This window comes from Diospyros lotus, chromosome 3 (assembly GCF_014633365.1).
Source record: "Diospyros lotus cultivar Yz01 chromosome 3, ASM1463336v1, whole genome shotgun sequence".
Taxonomy (NCBI): Eukaryota; Viridiplantae; Streptophyta; class Magnoliopsida; order Ericales; family Ebenaceae; genus Diospyros; species Diospyros lotus.
In genome coordinates, this window is record NC_068340.1 from 27267822 (window position 1) to 27287341 (window position 19520).

A 19520-nucleotide genomic window follows, 5' to 3' on the forward strand; every position below is an offset into this window, starting at 1 on the left:
CCGTCATGGGCACAGTTCGTCGAGGCGTTCAATGAGACCTATGTACCGGCTTGGATCAGAGAGCAGAAGGTGTTTGAGTTCATTGAGTTACAACAGGGCAGTAAGACAGTTACGCAGTATGAGACCGAGTTCGTGGCATTATCTCGTTATGCTCCTGAGTTAGTGATCCCTGAGTCGCGTCGAGTTAGCAAGTTTCAGAGGGGGTTACGACCAGAGATCCGTCATGCCATAGCTGGTATTGAGGCCCCTGACTTCCCTACGGCTGTTTAGCGAGCCCACGCGGTGGAGAGGGATCGACTGGAGGCCCGAGCAGAGCAGTTAGTCTTGAAGGGTGCAGGGAGCAGCAGTAAGAAGAGGAAGTGGGATGCAGGCAGCCAGAGTTCGGGATTTCCACAGTGCCGGCAGTGCGGGCAGAGACACCAGGGGCAGTGTCGGGAGGTACGTCGAGATGTATGTTATCGCTGTGGTCAGCCGGGGCATTTGAAGAGAGACTGTCCACAGGCGCCTAGACCGACTACACCAGCCCCACCAGCTACACCGGCCACAGGGCAGGAGATTATTTGTTTTCGCTGTGGATAGAGGGGCCACCGAGCGAACAGGTGCACCCAGCCAGCACAGAGTGGAGGGCCACGGACTGGAGGTGTGGGGCCCAGACCAGCTCAGAGACAGTCTGCACCTAGGCCGCAGGGTTCAGGAGCGCCATTACCTCTTCCAGCAGCACAGCGCCCAGGACCTACAGAGAGAGTTCAGATGCAGGGACAGACATTTGCAGTGTCAGCGGCCGAGGCAGCTGAGAGCAGTGATATAGTGCAAGGTATACTTACTCTCTATGGCCATGACGCACGTGCCCTATTTGATACAGGTTCCACCCACTCTTTCATAGCACCCCATTTGTTGCATAAGATCCCAATCCCGTGTAACCCCTTACCATATGATTTATCTATTTCGACACCGGGAGGGACGGTGTTGTTGGGGAGCGAGATGGTCAGGGATTGCGAGATAGGGATTTACGACCAGGTATTTGTGGGGGATCTTGTTGTTTTGGCGATCCAGGATTTTGACTTACTGTTGGGTATGGATTGGCTCTCTCGGCACTATGCTCGGGTTGATTGTCGTCGGAAGGTAATTTCATTTGAGCATCCGGGGAGACCAGTTGTTACATACCGGGGTGTGAAGCCAGTGGTGACTACACCGATGATATCGGTTATGCACGCCGAGAGACTTATTCGACGTGGGTGTGAAGCCTACTTTGCGTTCGTGACCGTGATAGCGGGGGAGAAGAAGGAGTTGGCTGCCTATCCTGCGGTGCGAGACTTTCCAGATGTGTTCCCAGATGAGTTGCCGGGACTACCACCGCACCGAGAGATTGATTTTGCGGTCGATCTGATGCCAGGTACGCAGCCTATTTCCAAGACTCCTTACCGTATGGCTGCCAATGAACTGAAAGAACTCAAGGTACAATTGCAAGATCTTTTGGAGAAAGGTTTTATTCGGCCGAGCACATCGCCATGGGGGCCCCCAGTATTATTTGTGCGCAAGAAGGACGGGTCTATGCGACTTTGTATAGATTACCGACAGCTTAATCAGGTAACAATCAAGAACAAGTACCCCCTACCCCGTGTGGATGATTTACTGGATCAGTTGCGTGGTGCATCGATGTTTTCCAAGATAGATTTGCGGTCAGGTTATCATCAGGTGCGAGTCAGAGATGAGGATATTGCAAAGACCGCATTTCGTACACGTTACGGCCATTATGAGTTTGTGGTCATGCCATTTGGGCTGACCAATGCACCTGCAGTGTTCATGGATCTGATGAATAGGGTATTCAAGGAATATTTGGATTCTTTTGTCATAGTTTTCATTGACGACATCCTAATTTACTCACCGAGCCCTGAGACACACGAGGCACATCTGAGCGTGGTTCTGCAGAAGCTCAGAGATGAGCAGTTATATGCCAAGTTTTCGAAATGTGAGTTTTGGCAGACCCGAGTGGTATTCTTGGGACACGTGGTCTCAGGAGAGGGTATCTCAGTAGACCCAGAGAAGACTAGAGCCATGATGGATTGGCCGAGACCAATGACAGTGACAAAGATTCGGAGTTTTCTTGGCCTTGCTGGGTACTATCGACGATTCATAGAAGGTTTTGCACGGCTTGCATCGCCCCTGACGAAGTTGACAAGGAAAGGCGTCAGATTTATTTGGGACGAGTTTTGTGAGAGGTCTTTCCAGGAGTTAAAGCGGCGGTTGACTTCGGCGCCAGTACTGACGATACCCAGGAGTGGTGAGTTATTTACTGTTTACAGTGATGCCTCGTATGCAGGATTGGGATGTGTTTTGATGCAGGACGGCCGAGTGAATGCTTATGCATCCAGACAGTTGAAGAGGCACGAAGAGAATTATCCCACACATGATCTGGAGTTGGCGGCTGTCGTGTTTGCCTTGAAAATTTGGAGGCATTATCTTTATGGTGAGAGAGTCCAGATATATACAGATCACAAGAGTCTCAAGTATTTATTTTCTCAAAAGGAACTTAATATGAGACAACGACGTTGGTTGGAGCTGCTTAAGGACTATGATTGCGAGATCCTCTATCACCCAGGTAAAGCCAATGTGGTAGCAGATGCACTGAGTCGCCGTGGAGCATCAGTTACAGCTATGATGGTGCAGGAGTGGTTCTTACTGGAGCAGATGAGCGATCTTACTATCTCTGTGGCACCAGACAATCCTACACTTTATTGCGCTGCCATGAGTATCCATTCGGATCTAGAGGGTCAGATTCGCGATCGACAGCGACAGGATGTGGAGCTTGGCGAGATTATGGCTGATATGGAGAGATTTGGGTCATTGGGGTACAGTCAGAGGGACGATGGTTTGCTATTGTTTCGTGGACGGATCTGTGTGCCGAGGGACAGTGATATCAGGCAGAGGATCCTAGAGGAAGCTCATCGTTCTCCCTATACTATCCATCCTGGAGCGACGAAGATGTACCAGGGCTTACGACGTCAGTATTGGTAGAGCGGCATGAAGAGGAGCGTAGCAGAATTTGTATCGCGATGTTTAGTGTGCCAGCAGGTTAAGGCTGAGCACCAGAGGCCTGCAGGATTGTTACGACCTTTATCTGTGCCGGAGTGGAAGTGGGAACGCATAGCTATGGATTTTGTCTCAGGATTGCCACGATCCAGCCGGGGGTATGATTCGATATGGGTGATTATCGATCGGTTAACTAAATCAGCGCACTTCTTACTTGTCAAGAAGACCTATCCTATTCATCGACTGGCCAAGCTATACATTGATGAGGTGGTGAGACTGCACGGAGTCCCAGCTAGTATTGTGTCAGACAGGGATCCTCGGTTTACCTCACGATTTTGGGAGGCGTTGCAGAGTGCTATGGGGACCCAGCTGACTTTCAGTACAGCCTTACATCCTCAGACTGACGGGCAGTTGGAGCGGACCATTCGGACTTTGGAGGATATGCTCCGCGCCTGTGTACTGGACTTTCATGGGAGCTGGGATGACCATTTGTCGTTGGTGGAGTTTGCTTACAATAATAGCTTCCAGGCCAGCATTGGGATGGCACCATTTGAGGCATTATATGGGCGGCCGTGTAGGTCACCGCTTTGCTGGACCGAGACTGGGGAGCGAGCGTTACTTGGACCGGAGTTGGTGGAGCAGACGACAGAAAAGATCCAGTTGATTCGGGCTAGGATGAAGGCAGCTCAGGATCGTCAGAAGAGTTATGCTGATAGACGACGCCGAGATTTGGAGTTTGATGTGGGTGATCATGTTTTCCTTCGAGTTATGTCGATGAGGGGTGTTCGACGCTTCGGAGTATCTGGCAAGTTAAGTCCTCGCTATGTGGGACCGTTCGAGATATTGGAGCGAGTCGGATCGTTGGCATACCGGTTAGCTTTACCCCCTCAGTTAGCCCATGTACATGATGTCTTTCATGTTTCGATGCTCCGCAAGTATGTGGCAGATCCCGGGCATGTCATTGATTATCATCCGCTCGTGGTGCAAGAGGATTCGTCGTACATCAAGTTGCCTACCAATATCGTGGATCGAAAAGAAAAAGTGCTCCGTAGCCGCACGATTCCCTATGTGAAGGTCCAGTGGCAGCGGCATACCCCTGAGGAGGCTACTTGGGAGCTAGAGGAAGACATGAGACGACTTCATCCTCAGTTGTTTGCCTAGCCAGGTACGAATTTCGGGGACGAAATTCTTTTAAGGGGGGGAGGATTTGTAACGCCCCGTAAATGCCAATTTAATTTAATTTTGGGGTAATTTAAATTAAAGGAAATATTAAAATAATTTGTTGTGATTTAATAAAATTTACTTATGTGATTTTAAGGAAATAAGAAATTAAAATAATTAATTAATTTGTTTTAGGAATTTCTGGAATTACAGGAAAATTAAAAGAAATTCAATAATGGGATTTTCAGAAATTTCGGGAGTTAATGTAATTAATTAAGTGGGCGTTAGTACAATTAATGAAAAGTTTTGGGTGCTGGCGTGTATTGCAGAAAAGAGCTCAAATCACCTTAAATATATCATAATGCATATATAGGTTGAAGATGCATGCGAGCGCGAGCGGTCGCGCGCGAGGCGGCCAGGCGGTGGACGCGGCTTCGAATCCGCGGGCAGGCGCGCGAGGGGGGGGATTTTTGGCTGATTTAATTCAGCCTCTAGACGTCGAAACGACGTCGTTTCGTCAATGGCGGTGGCTCCCAGTGGCTGGCTCGCGCGCTGCCACGTGGCCGCGCCTCAGCCGCTCGTTTTTGGCCGATTTAAGCCCGATTTCGGGCGTTCTTTTTGCATGCGAACAGTAAGGAAATTGCAGAAAAGAACAGCAGCGTGCGCGAGAGAAATTTCTGAGATTTTGGGGCTTCAAAAATTGGATTAAACTCCGTTTAATCCCTGATTTAATTATCCAGGTATGTAGAGCAGCTAGTAATTAATATTCTGTACGGTCAGAATTTCGTTTTGCGTCCAATTTTATTAATTCTGGCAAATAATTGGGATATTGCAGTTTGTATAATTTTTACTGCTTTTGGACCCAACAAGCCCAAGAATATCTCTGTTAAGGCAAGTTCTTCTTACCTATCTCGTCGTTTCTTTCGTTGGCGATTTATTGGGCCTCCCTTCGTTTGTTTCGGCCATTAATTAATTATGAAGTTTTTAAACGGTTAGTTTAAGATTTAATTTATTAAATGGATCTCATGGGTTTTATTCGTTGGTTTCCTACGGGGGTTTGTGCCACCCCCTGCCTGTTGGGAATGATGTCGTACTCACCCGGGACTAGGTTCTTAGCGGTTCGGGTATTAATTGGATTTTTGGTTATTTTCTGGCTGGAGCGGTTGTGCAGTGGGGGCTAGGATCGATGGTTCGGTGACGGAGTGACTATCGTACGGACTACCTTAGGCCGCCGGCGAGTCTCTCCTACCCACTGACCGTTGACCGGTGCCAGGCATTGCTAACTTGCTTAGCCGTTATGTGATTATAGCATACCTACTTATATTTTATTCTCGTTGCATGGCTTGATGTGCACATGGGTACGGGTTGCATGTTGGGATTAACATGATTTGGTTATGCTTGGTCACGGGCATTTTAGCTTGATTATGATGCATCCAGCACGGGCATATGCATCGTGTGTGGCTTACTATATGGGCGGAGCATGGCCTGATGCTTGGATGTATGGGCGCCTGGTATCACGTTGATGCTCACTACGCCATTGCATTTTATGTGCATTGCATGGCTACTGATAGTATTTAGTTCTCGGACGGGAGTACCGTTCCGAGGGAGCCTATGGCTCGGTTGTCGGGAGTACCGACGTGGATACGGGTGACGGGAGTACCGCCCCGGGACAGTGCGCACAGGTTTGTTGAGGATATTGTTGCCTTCCAGGGCAGCGGCAGGTTGGTATGGGACTTGGGTGCCAGGTGTCTTGTGTGGGCCCCAAGGACCGGTATGTGCTCTTACTATACTGCACTGTTGTGTTGTAGCGTCTCATGACTTGTGTGTACTTGTGGGGCTGTGTTTGGGATGGTCTCTTCTTTTATTTATAGCCTTTCATTTCTTATAAACTTGCTGAGTCTTGCGACTCACCTTGCTTTCCATCATTCCAGGTAAGGGTAAAGCAAAGGCCGAGGGCGAGGATCGTTCCATTTAGCAGCCGGCCGCGTTGGTAAGGTGTACAGTTAGCTGCCCCCGTCATCTCTGATGTTTTGCTAGAGTCGCTGTCTTTTATTTTTGACTGTGCCAGGTTGTCATTTGTACCTCCTATTGTTGGCACAGGGTCTGTATGTATTTTTATATACTTCATGACCGCTGTATCAGCGGGGTGCTTGTGGGCATGCATGTTTACCGTTTTGCTTCCGCTGTTAAATTTCTTATTTATGCATGCCAGGGCATTTCTGTCTTTTGTCTATTCCTCTTCCCTTCTGTGAGCGCACTCGTTCGGATAGACCGGGTGGTTGGGATATCCGGACGGGGGTGCTTACATTTAGTATCTATTTGTCTTCCATTTAAGGGACAAAGTTCAAAGTTCTGGGCTATTTGGATGTTGAGACAATTAAGTGACTTTGACATATTATTTGATTTTTTTTTTTTTTTTGGCAAGACATTATTTTGAGCTATCTTTTTAAAATCTCTTGGATTCAAGTCTATATCACTACTCAAAAAATGGGGTTCATAATCGATATTTATCCCAATACAAAAATGATCTTAATATTTGAGATCAATAAATTTTTATACAAAGACACTCATCATATTACTAAATACAATTGTTTTTTTTTTTATATCCAATATCTATTAACATAATTATAATTAAATCCAATCATTCTAATTGGAATAAAAATTAACATCCCACTTTTTCCATTATAACTTTTGGGGATTTTTTCGATAATTATACTTTGCCCTAATGTTTTCTCCATTTTTTATCCCCTTAATATAACAACCTTAATAAAACAATGTTAAGCCACGTATAAAGTTTAACACAAAGTGTAGTTTAGATTAAACCTAAAATAAAGTAAAAAAACTTCAAATGAACAATATATATAATTGACTTTAAATAATAGTTTAAATTTGTTCAAAAAAATAACAAAATAAGAATTCAAATTCGAAACATTGAATATAAATATGTAAGTGAGTCAGAAACTCTAAAAAAACAAATTCGTTGCCTTCATGACTCATTTATTAGACAATACCTCCTTATATGGATCATTTTTCACATTTACGTCTATATACATTTTATAAAATAAACTACATTTAAGGGTGAGTTATATGTTTCATTTATAATTTTGTATAAGATATAAAACATAAATAACCAATTTCAACAATTTGATAGCTTCAAAATACTACAGGATGCATATTCGCATGAATTTTTCCAAAATAATAATTGACACATGTAAGACTACTTTTTACATTTTACCACATATAGTTTAATATAATGCTATGCAATCATGTATTTTCATATAAATTATATAAATAAAATGCTCATACTCCATCTCTTAATTATGTTTGAAAAAAAAAACCCTAAGAAAACCTTTAGGTCGGTGCTAGCTTCCATCTTCTTGCATGTGACCTCAATCTCAAAATACGTTTTTAACCTTAAATACTTTCCGAGTACTTGATATTCTTTCCAATATTTTTCTTTAACTTTTTATAATTTTTTTTCTTTCTTTTTTCATTTTGGCATGTATAGTGCACATGTCTTGCCTCTCACGTGCCTTACTCTAGGCACGTGTGGTGTAATTGCTTGTTAGCCACAATCTTTAGTCGTTTTTTCTATGAATTGTTACCATATATAATTGGTGTAACTTATTGATTTTTCTTTTTTTATTATTATTTATTATTCTTCTGTTCTCTCCAATTTTTTCTCATTCATTTTCAACCAAAATGACAACTAATGTTGTATGATGCCTCCCCAAACTAGTTTTTTTGGCACGGTGCATTTTCGGCAACACCATTGAATCTTAGCAAATTAAATTCTCTACTTTGTTCTAATTGTGTAAATTAAATTCTTTTTAACCATTAAAAACAACCCTCTATCAAATCCTCACAACTACTCTTATAATCTTCTCAATCGACCAAGAATCCAATTTGGTTTTGTTTATATAATTCTTGGTCAGGAATATTTTTTTTATAATTAAAATTAACTACCCAAATTGCCCAAATCCTTCAATCTCCACCATTCTTCCTTTCCCTTCTCAGCCCTAGGTCAGATCCTAGGGATTCAGCATCCGCAATGTGTTATCGACAAGTTTCACTGCAAGTTGCAGGTTTTTGGAAAATTACACTTGTATTCCCTAAGCTTAGTAAACTCTAGTTTAACCCTTTTGTTTCTAGCCCTCTACTTTTGATATATTACAGCATGACTTTCATAAATTATTCCAAGACCCACTGCAACTTAAGCTTTCGCTTAAGCCTTGAAAATTTATGGGAATTATGTTAAAATCCCAACAATCTTTGAAAAATTACACTAAGACACCATATTTTGAAAAATTATGTTAAGTTAAACCTCTTGTTAAATTACTAAAATATCCATGACTCAACATAGAAGAGATCTCAAGCCTTCGCAATATTACCAAAATGGCCTTAAATGATAAAAATATCATTAAGCCATTGTTGTTTATTTGAAATAATATGTTCTTATTTCTCAAATTATTTGAAAAATCTCAAGTATTACAAAAAATTCTTATGACGATAAGACAAAAAAATATATATATAAATTTGAAATTTGACTTTAAGTGTTAGTATATCCACATGTAGCATGTCTAAGAAAAAAGTATACCCAAAATTAATAATGCAGGATGACTTAACTAAATATATTATTAAGCCAACTTGCTCATATTAATTAAGTTTTGATAATTAACAAAAATAGAATTTTTAATATACAAATTATAGTATTTTTGGTGATTAACAAAAAGAGTATTTTTCTTAAATATATTAATTATAGTACTGAATTATTTTTTATTAATTTATAAAATATTTTTTTCATAGCATATGTATTACTAAAAATATTACTTCTTGTTAAAAATATTTTTAAATATTTTTTAGATTAATTTATAAAATATTTTCAAAACATATGCATTATTAAAAATATTTTTTTAAATATATTTTTATTAAATATTTTTTATAGCATATGCATTATTAAAAATATTATTTTCTATTAAAAATATTTTTATTATTAATTTATTAAATATTTTTTATAGCATATGTATTATTAAAAATATTATTTTTTATTAAAAATATTTTTAAAATATATTTTAAATTAATTTATAAAATATTTTTCTATGTTATGTATTACAAGAAGAATATAACAAACTAGGTGTGACTCCCATGGTTTGGGACCACAACCTTAAGTTAGCTAAAGCTTTCCTTTACCAGCTGGTGAACAAACTTTTTTGTTATTTGAGTGCACATATTAATTTTAAGTTATACTAAACTTTTTTTGTTATAACGGCCAAATTTTTTACCATTAAAAAAGTGGCTAAAATGCTTATAAATACCTTGCAAACTCATTTTTTGAGGATCCAAATACTTTCATTGCATATCCAAAGCACCCAAAAGCTCTCAAACGCTCTCAACCAAAATATTCAAGCAATTTGAGACTCTTGAAACATTATTGCACATTCACCGAAGAGCAACAAGACAAGAACATAAAAGTTTTTCAAGTTTTCTACTATAAATCTGAACTTCTCCATTTGAGATTACAAATTTATTTATTTATTTAAATATTATTACCTTGTATAATTTGTTCTTAATTGCTTATTTGTGTCCAAGTGTTGACAAATTATTTGTAAACATTTAAATTATTATTGAGGATTGTATAAGTTTCTTAAATCCGTTAAAATTTAGGTGAATCTAGTTTCCAAGGTAAGGTAAAGAGAAAACCTTAGTGTAGTGGTTGTCTAAAACTTATTGTAATCTAGGTGTGTATGTAGTTTCCAAGGTAAGTTAGTGTGAAAATCTTGGTGATTTTGATTTAGTGGAACCCTAAGGATGGTTAGATATTAAGAAAGTGGATTAGATGTGTGTGAAAACACCTAATCACTATAAATTGTGTTGTGCCTCATATTATTTATTTTTGTTATATTTTGTGGCTTGCATTAATTATTAATCTCAAATATAATTTATTATATTTATCAAATATATATTCTTAAATAATTATTAATCAATAATATTCATTAAAAGGGAGACAAATTTTAAACAATCAATTCACCCCTTATTAAGTTACCTCAAGGGACCAACATATATGATTTCACCGAATCAAAACATGAAAAATGTTCATATCAATGGCGTGAGTCCATAAGATATTTGCAAGTAACAAAAACATGTCATGACCATTAGGAAAAAACATAAAAATCCATGCCACAAGTAACATGTAAAGAATAAGGACATTTTATATATATTTCAATATATCACTTAATATAGGTTTTAAAATTATACTAACATGTTAAACAAGTAAATAGGAGTTAAGATGATATGATGACCTTTTAAAGATAACATAGACATGGTACAGTGACCCATAAATCTTTTTTTGTAAGCATTTAGAGTTCCCACTAATTAGTTTCATTTGCAAACAAAAAGCATGATGCCGTTTGGACTAGGTTTTTGCCAAAACCCTTTTCCCAATAACACAATTTGGACATCATGCATACATATCAGACTCATTCCCAATAATAAAGTTTCATTTTCTCTTTCCCATTGGATTTAAAGCAATTCATAATCAAAGTCATTGGTTTTGCTGCTATGAAACAATCATATAAATAGCAAACGTTATGGTATATACTTTTATATATGACAAAAATATTGTTTTCCATAGCATGAGATAAGTACTTGCCTTACATGTGAAACAATTTGCCTAGCTAAGCCCTTCATAGACTAGTTTTTTAGTACATTGTTCCAATATTTTGAGATAATCAAAATAATTTTAGGTTATAATGAGAATAAATATTGGTTTATCTCTGATTAACCTAAAGTCACAAAAATCAAGGATCACGTCTTAATTGAACTAAGCCTTTCATAAACTAACTTTTTAGTATATTGTTTAAATACTTTTGGATAATCAAAATGACACCAGATTATAATGTGAACAAATATTGATCAATCTTTGATTAACTCAAGTCACAAAAATCAAGGATCACATTTGCAGTTGAACTAATAGCATTAGATTAGGTTGATAGCCCTATGATGGTTGAGTTTAAAATATTTTAAACTTATTTTCTTAATTTAGACTTGTAACCCTCAAATTAAAATTGCCATTTAAACAATATTTATTGTAACTTGTAGTATATTACATTCAGATTGCTTGAGAAATGTGTCCATAGAAGTGGTGTGTTAAGGGTCAATTTAATTTTTTTTTTTTTTTAGAAATTTAAGGTTAATTCATAATTTTAGAAACTTAGGGGTTCATTCATAATTTTTGAAACGTAAGGGTCCAAATTCATATTTTTATAAACTTAAGGGTCAATTCATATTTTATATAAATTTATGGCCCAAAATATAATTTACTAACCTGCCTGCTGGAAATAAAAAACAATCCAACCATCAGCAGCCATTGTCACTGTAGTCAACCGCTGATCGGGTAGTGGATCAATGATCGGAACCCATCCTTAGATTTTTTCACTACATACCCAAAAATAATGACGGTTCAATTTGTGTAAATTTAAAATTAAATTTTAAACTTCTTGTTGTCATTTGTCCTCTTAATTATTGATTTCGACCATCCAAACTAGTCATTGAATTATGTGCATCACATATTCAAAAATTAAATTGATTGAACTGTTAAATTTTATTAAATTTAAAAATTAATTTTTAGTTAAATAATCTTAATTTTGAAAAAACATCACTAGTGATCAGAATCAACTATTATAGGTGTTTTGATTTAGAATTTAGAGTGTGTTTGATTGTAAATATTTATCATGAAAAATATGTAATTATCTATGAAAAAAATTAAATATTTTTAATTATTTTATGAAAAAATATGTATAGTACAAACATTTAAACTTCTTTCCATGAAATTCATTTTTGGTGGGGTGATTTTTGTTTTCTAGACAATATTACTTAGAATTAAATTCTAAATAATGCAATCAAACACACATTTAGAGTTTGCGATCACAATCAACCATCATACTTGCTTTGGTTTTATGATCTACATATTCAAAAATCAAAACGATTATATTTAGATATGTATTTTTATAATTAAGATATTTTTTTATGTAATTTGAAAATACAATTTTTATAATTATAAGTTATTTTGGGAAAATTAGTCATTTTGAAAATTAATAATCAGTAATACTTCAATTATAATTTGTCATATTAAACATAAAAAAAATTTAGAATATTTTTGTAAGGTGAATAATAAATTTAATAAAAAATAAATTATAACAATCATAAGAAAAATTTCTGTATTTATAAAAGAATATTCTAACTCTTTTTGGATAAAAATCATTTCACATTTAGACTTTTTGCGTAATTATTTAAAATGCTTAACTTTTTAATTATTTTGAATTTTTGATTAATTTTACCATTAAACTTAAATGCTGAAATGAATAATTGAATCAAAAGATCGTCCCACATATTTAGAGCCTGCCTACCCCGCAATTTAATTACAGAACATGTTATAGATATATCATTGTGTATATTTTAAATTATATAATACATCATAAATAATAAAAATATTTTCACACCTCATTGCGCTTTATCATTTCAAGTGAGATATTTTAATTATGCGTCCCATAAGAAAATATTTTAAACATTTTAACATTATTAGATTGTCCAAGATATAAACAGTAATATAACAATAGCATTTTCCTTCGGTTACTCACGCGCAGTCGCACTGCCAAATTCGTCTTCTTCTCTCTCAGATACGTGCACGTACGCTATCCTATACGGATGTATATGCTGGTGTTGTTGAATTGAATTGGGAATTCTGTTCTAGGGTTTTTGTTAGCATCTCGCGCTGTGAATAAACGAAGCCAATTGTAATTAGGCTTCCCGACCCTCCCTCCGGCTGTCGTATGGCCGCCGTGCCGAATATCTTGGAGGCTGCTGTTTACGGCGTCGAATGCTTTTCCGGCTTCTGAGTCGGTCACGTTCGCGACCTCGGCCTCGCCGACAAGCATTCTTTATGGTGAGAACTTTTACAACTGGTCAATTTTTTTGTGTCCCCTGGCATTTTTCTCAGCTTCCAGAGGGAACTGGGAAGCGTTTGCGTTTGGTGGTGGTACCTTTTTTTTTTTTTTTTTAAGGAAATTCAGTATTTCTGTTTATAATATGGAGATTGAAGTCAATATCTGTTGATTTTCTTGTTACTGCTAGAATTTGTAGCTCGTGTGTGAATTTTTGATACACTCGTTACAATGTGCGATAATGGTCCCTTAATGTCGTATTGGGGCTTGATTCTACTTATTAGACTATTGATCATCCGTCGCTTGGTTATCTAGGAAACTGATTATGCTTGCAACCTTAGTGCATTGGGAATTCAAACGTTATTAGGATTTTGACTTTCTCTAGTGGTTGCACCTTTAGCTTGCCATGCTAACATGACATTCATTATTTTTTCTGTCAAGACAACGTGTAGTTCTTATCAAGAATGAATGAATGTTTTGTCCGATGTTCTCTAGCTTCTTGACATATTTGCTTTGGCATCTTGTCTTCAACCTGTTGTCTCGAAGATTCTAGAGGTATCAGCTTCAAAGGGAATTTTTGTGGAAGTTTGAAGAGCTTTAAGTATTACCTTGATAGTTAGGAAAAACGTCTTCCTTCATAAGAAGGCGGGTTGGAAATGAGAAGTATAAGCTTGTTTAACGAATTTCTTATGGCTTTGGGGGTTTGCTTTCTACAACTCTGTGGAGGAAAATAATATCTGGAAAATATGGTGGTTCTTGGAATGATTTGGTTAGATGTGGTGTGGGAGCAGTCTGGTTAACTGGCAATAGGATTTTTGTTGTTTATAGTTGTTTCTATGTACTGTCTGGTCAACCAAATATGAGGATAGTTGGGTTTTGTATTCTACAGCAGGTGGTTCCTTCTCTGCGAGTTATTCTACAGTATTTTTTGTGATCGCTGGCCTTCTCTTGGAAAGCCATTTGAAGATTGATTGACACCAAGGATGGGTTTTGTTTTTGGCTTGTTTGGCCGCTGTGGACTCATCTTTATAGTTGGCCAACTCTTAACTAGTTGGGCCTTTTTTTTTTTTTTGCAAGCCAAACCATGAGTTGCTGGACTCTTTTACTTCTTCATTATTCATTTGTCGGGTACAGTCCAGCATAAGATAAGTGATGTTCTGTACCTAGCAAATGAATACTGAAGACTCATTTTAACAGTCCAGCAACTCATGGTTTGGCTTGTAAACAGCTGAGCTGAGCCAAGATATTTGTATCTTCCATTGCTCGCTTCATATTGTTGGACCAAGATCATTGGAGCACCATAGTGGAAGCTGCATGCATTGGAGCTTCTATCAACTGTGCAATTTCTTCTACAATTGCCACCAACTATATTATCAGAATGCTGAATGTCAATATGCATTTCAATAGGGAAAATTGACAATTAATTAAATAAAATGAGCTAAGAGTATTGGGAGATAGATAAAAATCATGAAATACTTTCTTCTTAGCTCAGGCTTCCGTACAAATTTCATTCCTTTGCCATGGCTACAGCATAATTAAATCTAGAGAAATCATTTTGCCAACCTTAATACAATGTAATGTTAAAGGTTTTGTTATTTAATGAGTGCCATGATTAAGTAGGGGATTTAAAATCTTATCATATTCATTTACAATTAAACTCTGTATGCAAGCATTCGTGCATCTGAGTGTCGTTTATGTTGAATTTCTGGATTTCTTCTGGTATTCCTTTTTCCTTATTTGGTATGGGGATTAATGTTGCTAGAGAACTGTGAATAAAATCATCTACAGACTAAGTTAGTCTGCAAGAGGTTTAAGCCACAAGGTAGTGTCTTTCAACATGGCACATTGAAGCTGCCCTTTTAGAGCTGAAATCTCAAAATCTAGTCATTTCTTGACTGAATGTACACTTGTCATACTTGGTCTGTTTTGACATGCAGCAGGTTACAAAGTCAAGAGGAGTCGTCAGTGACTGGCTTCTCTGGCTCCCAGTTTCTCTGCTCAAGAAATTATTAGATTACATCATAATGCAGATATGTTTACCCGCAAATTCTGTTAGCAGGTGGAAAGGAGAACTTGTACTTCTGCCTACAGAAAATGGTGGCAACATTGGCTTGTCATTTATTTTAGAAGCTGATTGAAGAAAATTGTTACCATGGCTCGCGAGACTTTTGAGAAGTACGTTTTTTTACCCAATGTCTACATAAACTGTTCTGCAATTATTTGTGGATATTTATATATATATATATATATATTTACTTTCAAAATTTGACTCACTGCTAAATCAAAGAAAATAAAGCACTGTAGATGTAACCTTTTATGATGTTTTTTGGTTTGGGTATAAGGAATGACACGTGCATTTTGAATTTTAGATACATCCTTACATGTACATGGTGAAGCAAAGTGAGCTTTAATTATGGTTGTCTATTGATGTTCATTTTTATCTTTTGTCAAGGACCTGGTCAGCCAGTTAACTCTGTGATTTAGACAATGACTCCTGTTTTCTTTGGGTTTGATTTTCACGTGAGGCTTGTCAAGTACGGGATGCAGAAGAGAATGAAGTGTTGTAACCATTTTTCTGTTCTACCAACTTTATTGGGGCAGGAGGGTGACGGCAGAGGTAAATTTAGGGAGAGGGAAGAGGGGTAATTTTGGGGATTAGATTAATTTTAGTATGATGTGCGTGCTCTTTGTGAGGTTTAACGTAATTTTAGCATTAGTTTATGTTACTATATGCCGCATCGGTGTCCATTAACGGAGTTTGCTGAAGATTGAGAGATTGAATTTTAACAAAAATCAAAATATACTAATTGTGATGACAAAAATTAAAGTTTAAGTGATAGTTTGTTATGAAGTACAAACTTTAGAGACTACTGGTGAAATTTTCGAGTTCAAGATATTTGGGTTTGCTAGCTGATGCTTGGATGTTGGCCTTCCCTTGGAGGTTGTATCAAACACCGTCTTTGACAATTTGCCTATCATAGTTAATGCAATTTATACATTAATTTTTGACACTTCAAAAATTAAAAGTACTTCTTCAAGGAATTAACAACACTTCTTTACAAATTTTGAACTACTTTTCAAGAATTATAAACACTTTAAAAATTATAAACATTTTTACTATGTGTATTTTTTAAAAAAATAGAGATACTTTTAATTTTTGAAGTGTTTATGTCACAAGCCAAGGGTAGCTATTGTAATTTTACTTTTTCTTCTTGTTATAATTTTGTTATAGAATTGTCTAGTAGCTAGAGGCGATTACAAATTCTGTTGTACTGCACATGGGTGCACGTGGACGAGTCAAGATCTGTTGTCCCATTCCCTGTCCAACCAATCAAAATCAGCCACATCACCTAGTTTATACACATCATCAAATGATAATTATTCTAAAAAAATTGTAAAATCAAACAAAAAAATTACATGTGGACATGGGTGTATGTGGATGGCTATGAGGCTATATATAGAACCATGGCCAGAGGATGGGATTCAGTGATGAATTACATGAGTCTTTCCTTTGAATTCTTTTGCATCTTCTCTCTCGTTCTCTTCCAATTTCTCTTCTAGCGATTTCCATTAATTTTTGGAAACTTTATCTCCCTAACCCTTTGTCAGATATGGTGATATGATAATTGGTTTCAGAGCCTGGCGATTCTCGACCAATAGTTCATACATTTCAGTGAGCCGCGAGTTCTGAGCAATCAAAATTCGGTACAGCTTTCGCCAAAAGAATACATCGAGTAGGGTTGAAGAGTTGGAGATTAACTGGGTTAGTACGACCGACTATCACTGACAATCATTTTGACTAGTGGGTAGCAAGAACAACTAGTGATGGTAGAAAGGACACGCATGAAACAAATGGAATCATGATTGGATGCGATAAAATTAGGTGTTCGAGAAAACTAAGAGCAAACAGAGGAAAGACTGGAAACAATGGAGCTTGGCCTCTGCCACACCCAAGAAGAAGTGAGTCAAGGCCGAGCGGAAACTATGGCAATGGAAAGAAACCTGAGATAAGATTTCTTCCATATCTAGGGGGAATTTTATGGGTTTGGGTAGCAGCTAAGCATGATATTGACCTTGTTCTCTAGGCTAACTAATGCAAGCCTACCGACGGATTTCTCACCGAGGGCCAATCCACCCCAATACTTGTTGGGGGTCGAATTAGGCAACGCACCCCAAACTAGCTGGAAACAAAGGAGCGGCCAAATTTGGAGTCAGATCCAATGGCGAGGGGTGTTTATATCAATCCCAACCCGATTTCGATGTCGAAACTCGATATCTCGGTATTTGAAGGAGACAAAGCAAGATGGTGGGTAAGAAGGTGCGGACGTTTCTTCTACCAATATTGAGTGGCGGAGGAACAAAAGATAAACTTCGCAGCCGCCTATCTAAATGACACCGGTGATTCTTGGTTTCTAGGATAGAGTAGGAAGAGGATGGTACTAAGTTGGGTGGAGTTTGTAGAAGGCCTCTATTTGCAATTAGGGGAAAGAAAGATGGCAGATGTTATTGAAGAATTTAACAAAATGAAGTAGAAGGGGATGGTGGATGAGTATTTAGCTAGGTTTGAAAAGGTTTAAGTCATTGATAGATGTTGCTCACCCGACGTTGGACGAATCCTATTTTGTGTCCAGCTTCATCAATAGGTTAAATGAGGAGCTAAGACCAGTAATTAAGATGATGTAGCCCACCACCATCAGTTAAGATACAGAGAAGGCCAAACTATAAGAATTGGCCCTTGAAGCACTTCTCAAGAAGCATAGGATTGTGCCAAAAGGGTCTAAACACTAGCAGCTTGCTGGTAAGTAGTGGATGAGCATGCAAGGCTTCCAATTCGGGTAAACAAAAAGGAAATATGATGCCCAAGATCACCCAAATCCAGCCCCGATAAAGTCTTTATCCATGGAGTAGAAAAGGCAACTCGGATTATGTTTCCATTACGGAGAGAAGTATAGCCCGAGTCACTAATGCAGGAGACAATTGCTTCAAATAGAAGAGCTAGAAGAAGAATAAGGGGAAGTAAAAGCTGCAGGGGAGGTGGAGGCTATGGGAGAGGAGGATGGTGAGATTTCCTTGCATGCATTACAAGGAAGTCTATTGAGGACAATAATCAAGGTGAAGGGATCAGTGGGAAAGAAAAGGCTGATAATTCTTATTGATGGTGGGAGCACTCACAGTTTCATAGATGAAGTTACAGCTGAGGAATTACAGTGCCCAACGCACTAAACACTCCCCTTATTAGTCACAATTGCTAATGATGACAAGATGATGAGCACACTAAGGTGTCAAGGGTTTAAGTGAATGATGTAGGGAGAGGAGTTCATAGCAGATTTGCGAATTCTTAAGTTGGGAGGCTGCAATATTGTCCTCGGGGTTGATTAGATGAGAATGGTAAGCCTTCTAATCTTTGACTTTAATAAGTTAGAGGTTACCTTTGAAATAGAAGGGAAAAGGCTGACATTAGCAGGAAGTTGGGAGACTGGAGAATGTAAAATTTTGATAGGTTGGAAGATGTAGAAATTAATCCAACGAGGGGAATCCTCAATAGCTCAATTACACTCAATTTATGCAATTAGGGTTGCAAACAAGCCGAGCTTATGCAATTAGGGCTACAAATGGGCCAATCTTAGCAAATTTGAGCTATTGAGGATTCCCCTTATTGGATTAATTTTGGCTCGGCTCGACAAATTTGAGCACAGGCTCAAGCTTGAGCTCGAGTTGAGCTTGGAAGAGCTTGAGTTGAGCCTGGAAGCTTGGCTCAAGCTTGTGCTCGATTAACATAACCCCAGCTCGAGCTCATCACCGTGCTCGAGCCCAAGCCAAAGCTTGGGAGGGGTTGTGCGGTGGCGATAGAGAGGGAGGATGCAGTGGGGGGCGGCGATGGTAGGTGATGACCTTATAGTAGCAAGCTTCAAAAAGGGCAATGGTGAGAGACGACAGAGAGGGCAATGACGAGAAGCTTTAGAGAGGCGACGTATTTCTTCTTTTCTGAAGTCGACGGCGAGAGGTTGAGGTAGTGAGAGGTGGCAAAAGGCGGCAATCTTCTTCTCTGAAGCTAGCGACGATAGGCGGAGGAAGTAAGGGGAGAGATGAAAGGAAAAGCAAGAAAGAATGGATTTCTTGGAGAAGGTAAGAGCAGAACCACTAAAATCAATCAATCAAATGGGACAACATCAATCAATTACCAAATTTAATAAATATATAATATAGATATAATGATGTTATGTATCATGTATTTTTATTTAAATAATATTCTTATAAAATATATATATACATATATTATCTAACTATAAAATAATATATTTATAAAATTATGAATAAATTTATTAATGTATTTATAAACGAGCTAATTGCGAGCCTCTAATCGAGTCAGGCCGAGCCCAAATGGCTCAG

The 19520-nt window shown here is 37.9% G+C and overlaps 1 protein-coding gene across 5 annotated transcripts in view; it reads left to right on the forward strand.

Moving 5' to 3' along the window:
* The first annotated feature begins 12828 nt into the window (after positions 1 to 12828).
* The window catches only part of LOC127797792 (CEN-like protein 2), a 28199-nt gene continuing 21507 nt past the window's right edge, over positions 12829 to 19520 (forward strand). For 4 of the 5 annotated variants that reach the window (XR_008022282.1, XR_008022280.1, XR_008022283.1 and 1 more), the window contains exons 1-2: positions 12829 to 13132; positions 15190 to 15305. The gene's annotated coding sequence lies outside the window, so the exon portion shown is untranslated. Of the gene's footprint in view, positions 13133 to 15189; positions 15306 to 15582; positions 19497 to 19520 lie in introns of those variants that run through there. The other variant, XR_008022281.1, reaches the window with a different exon arrangement.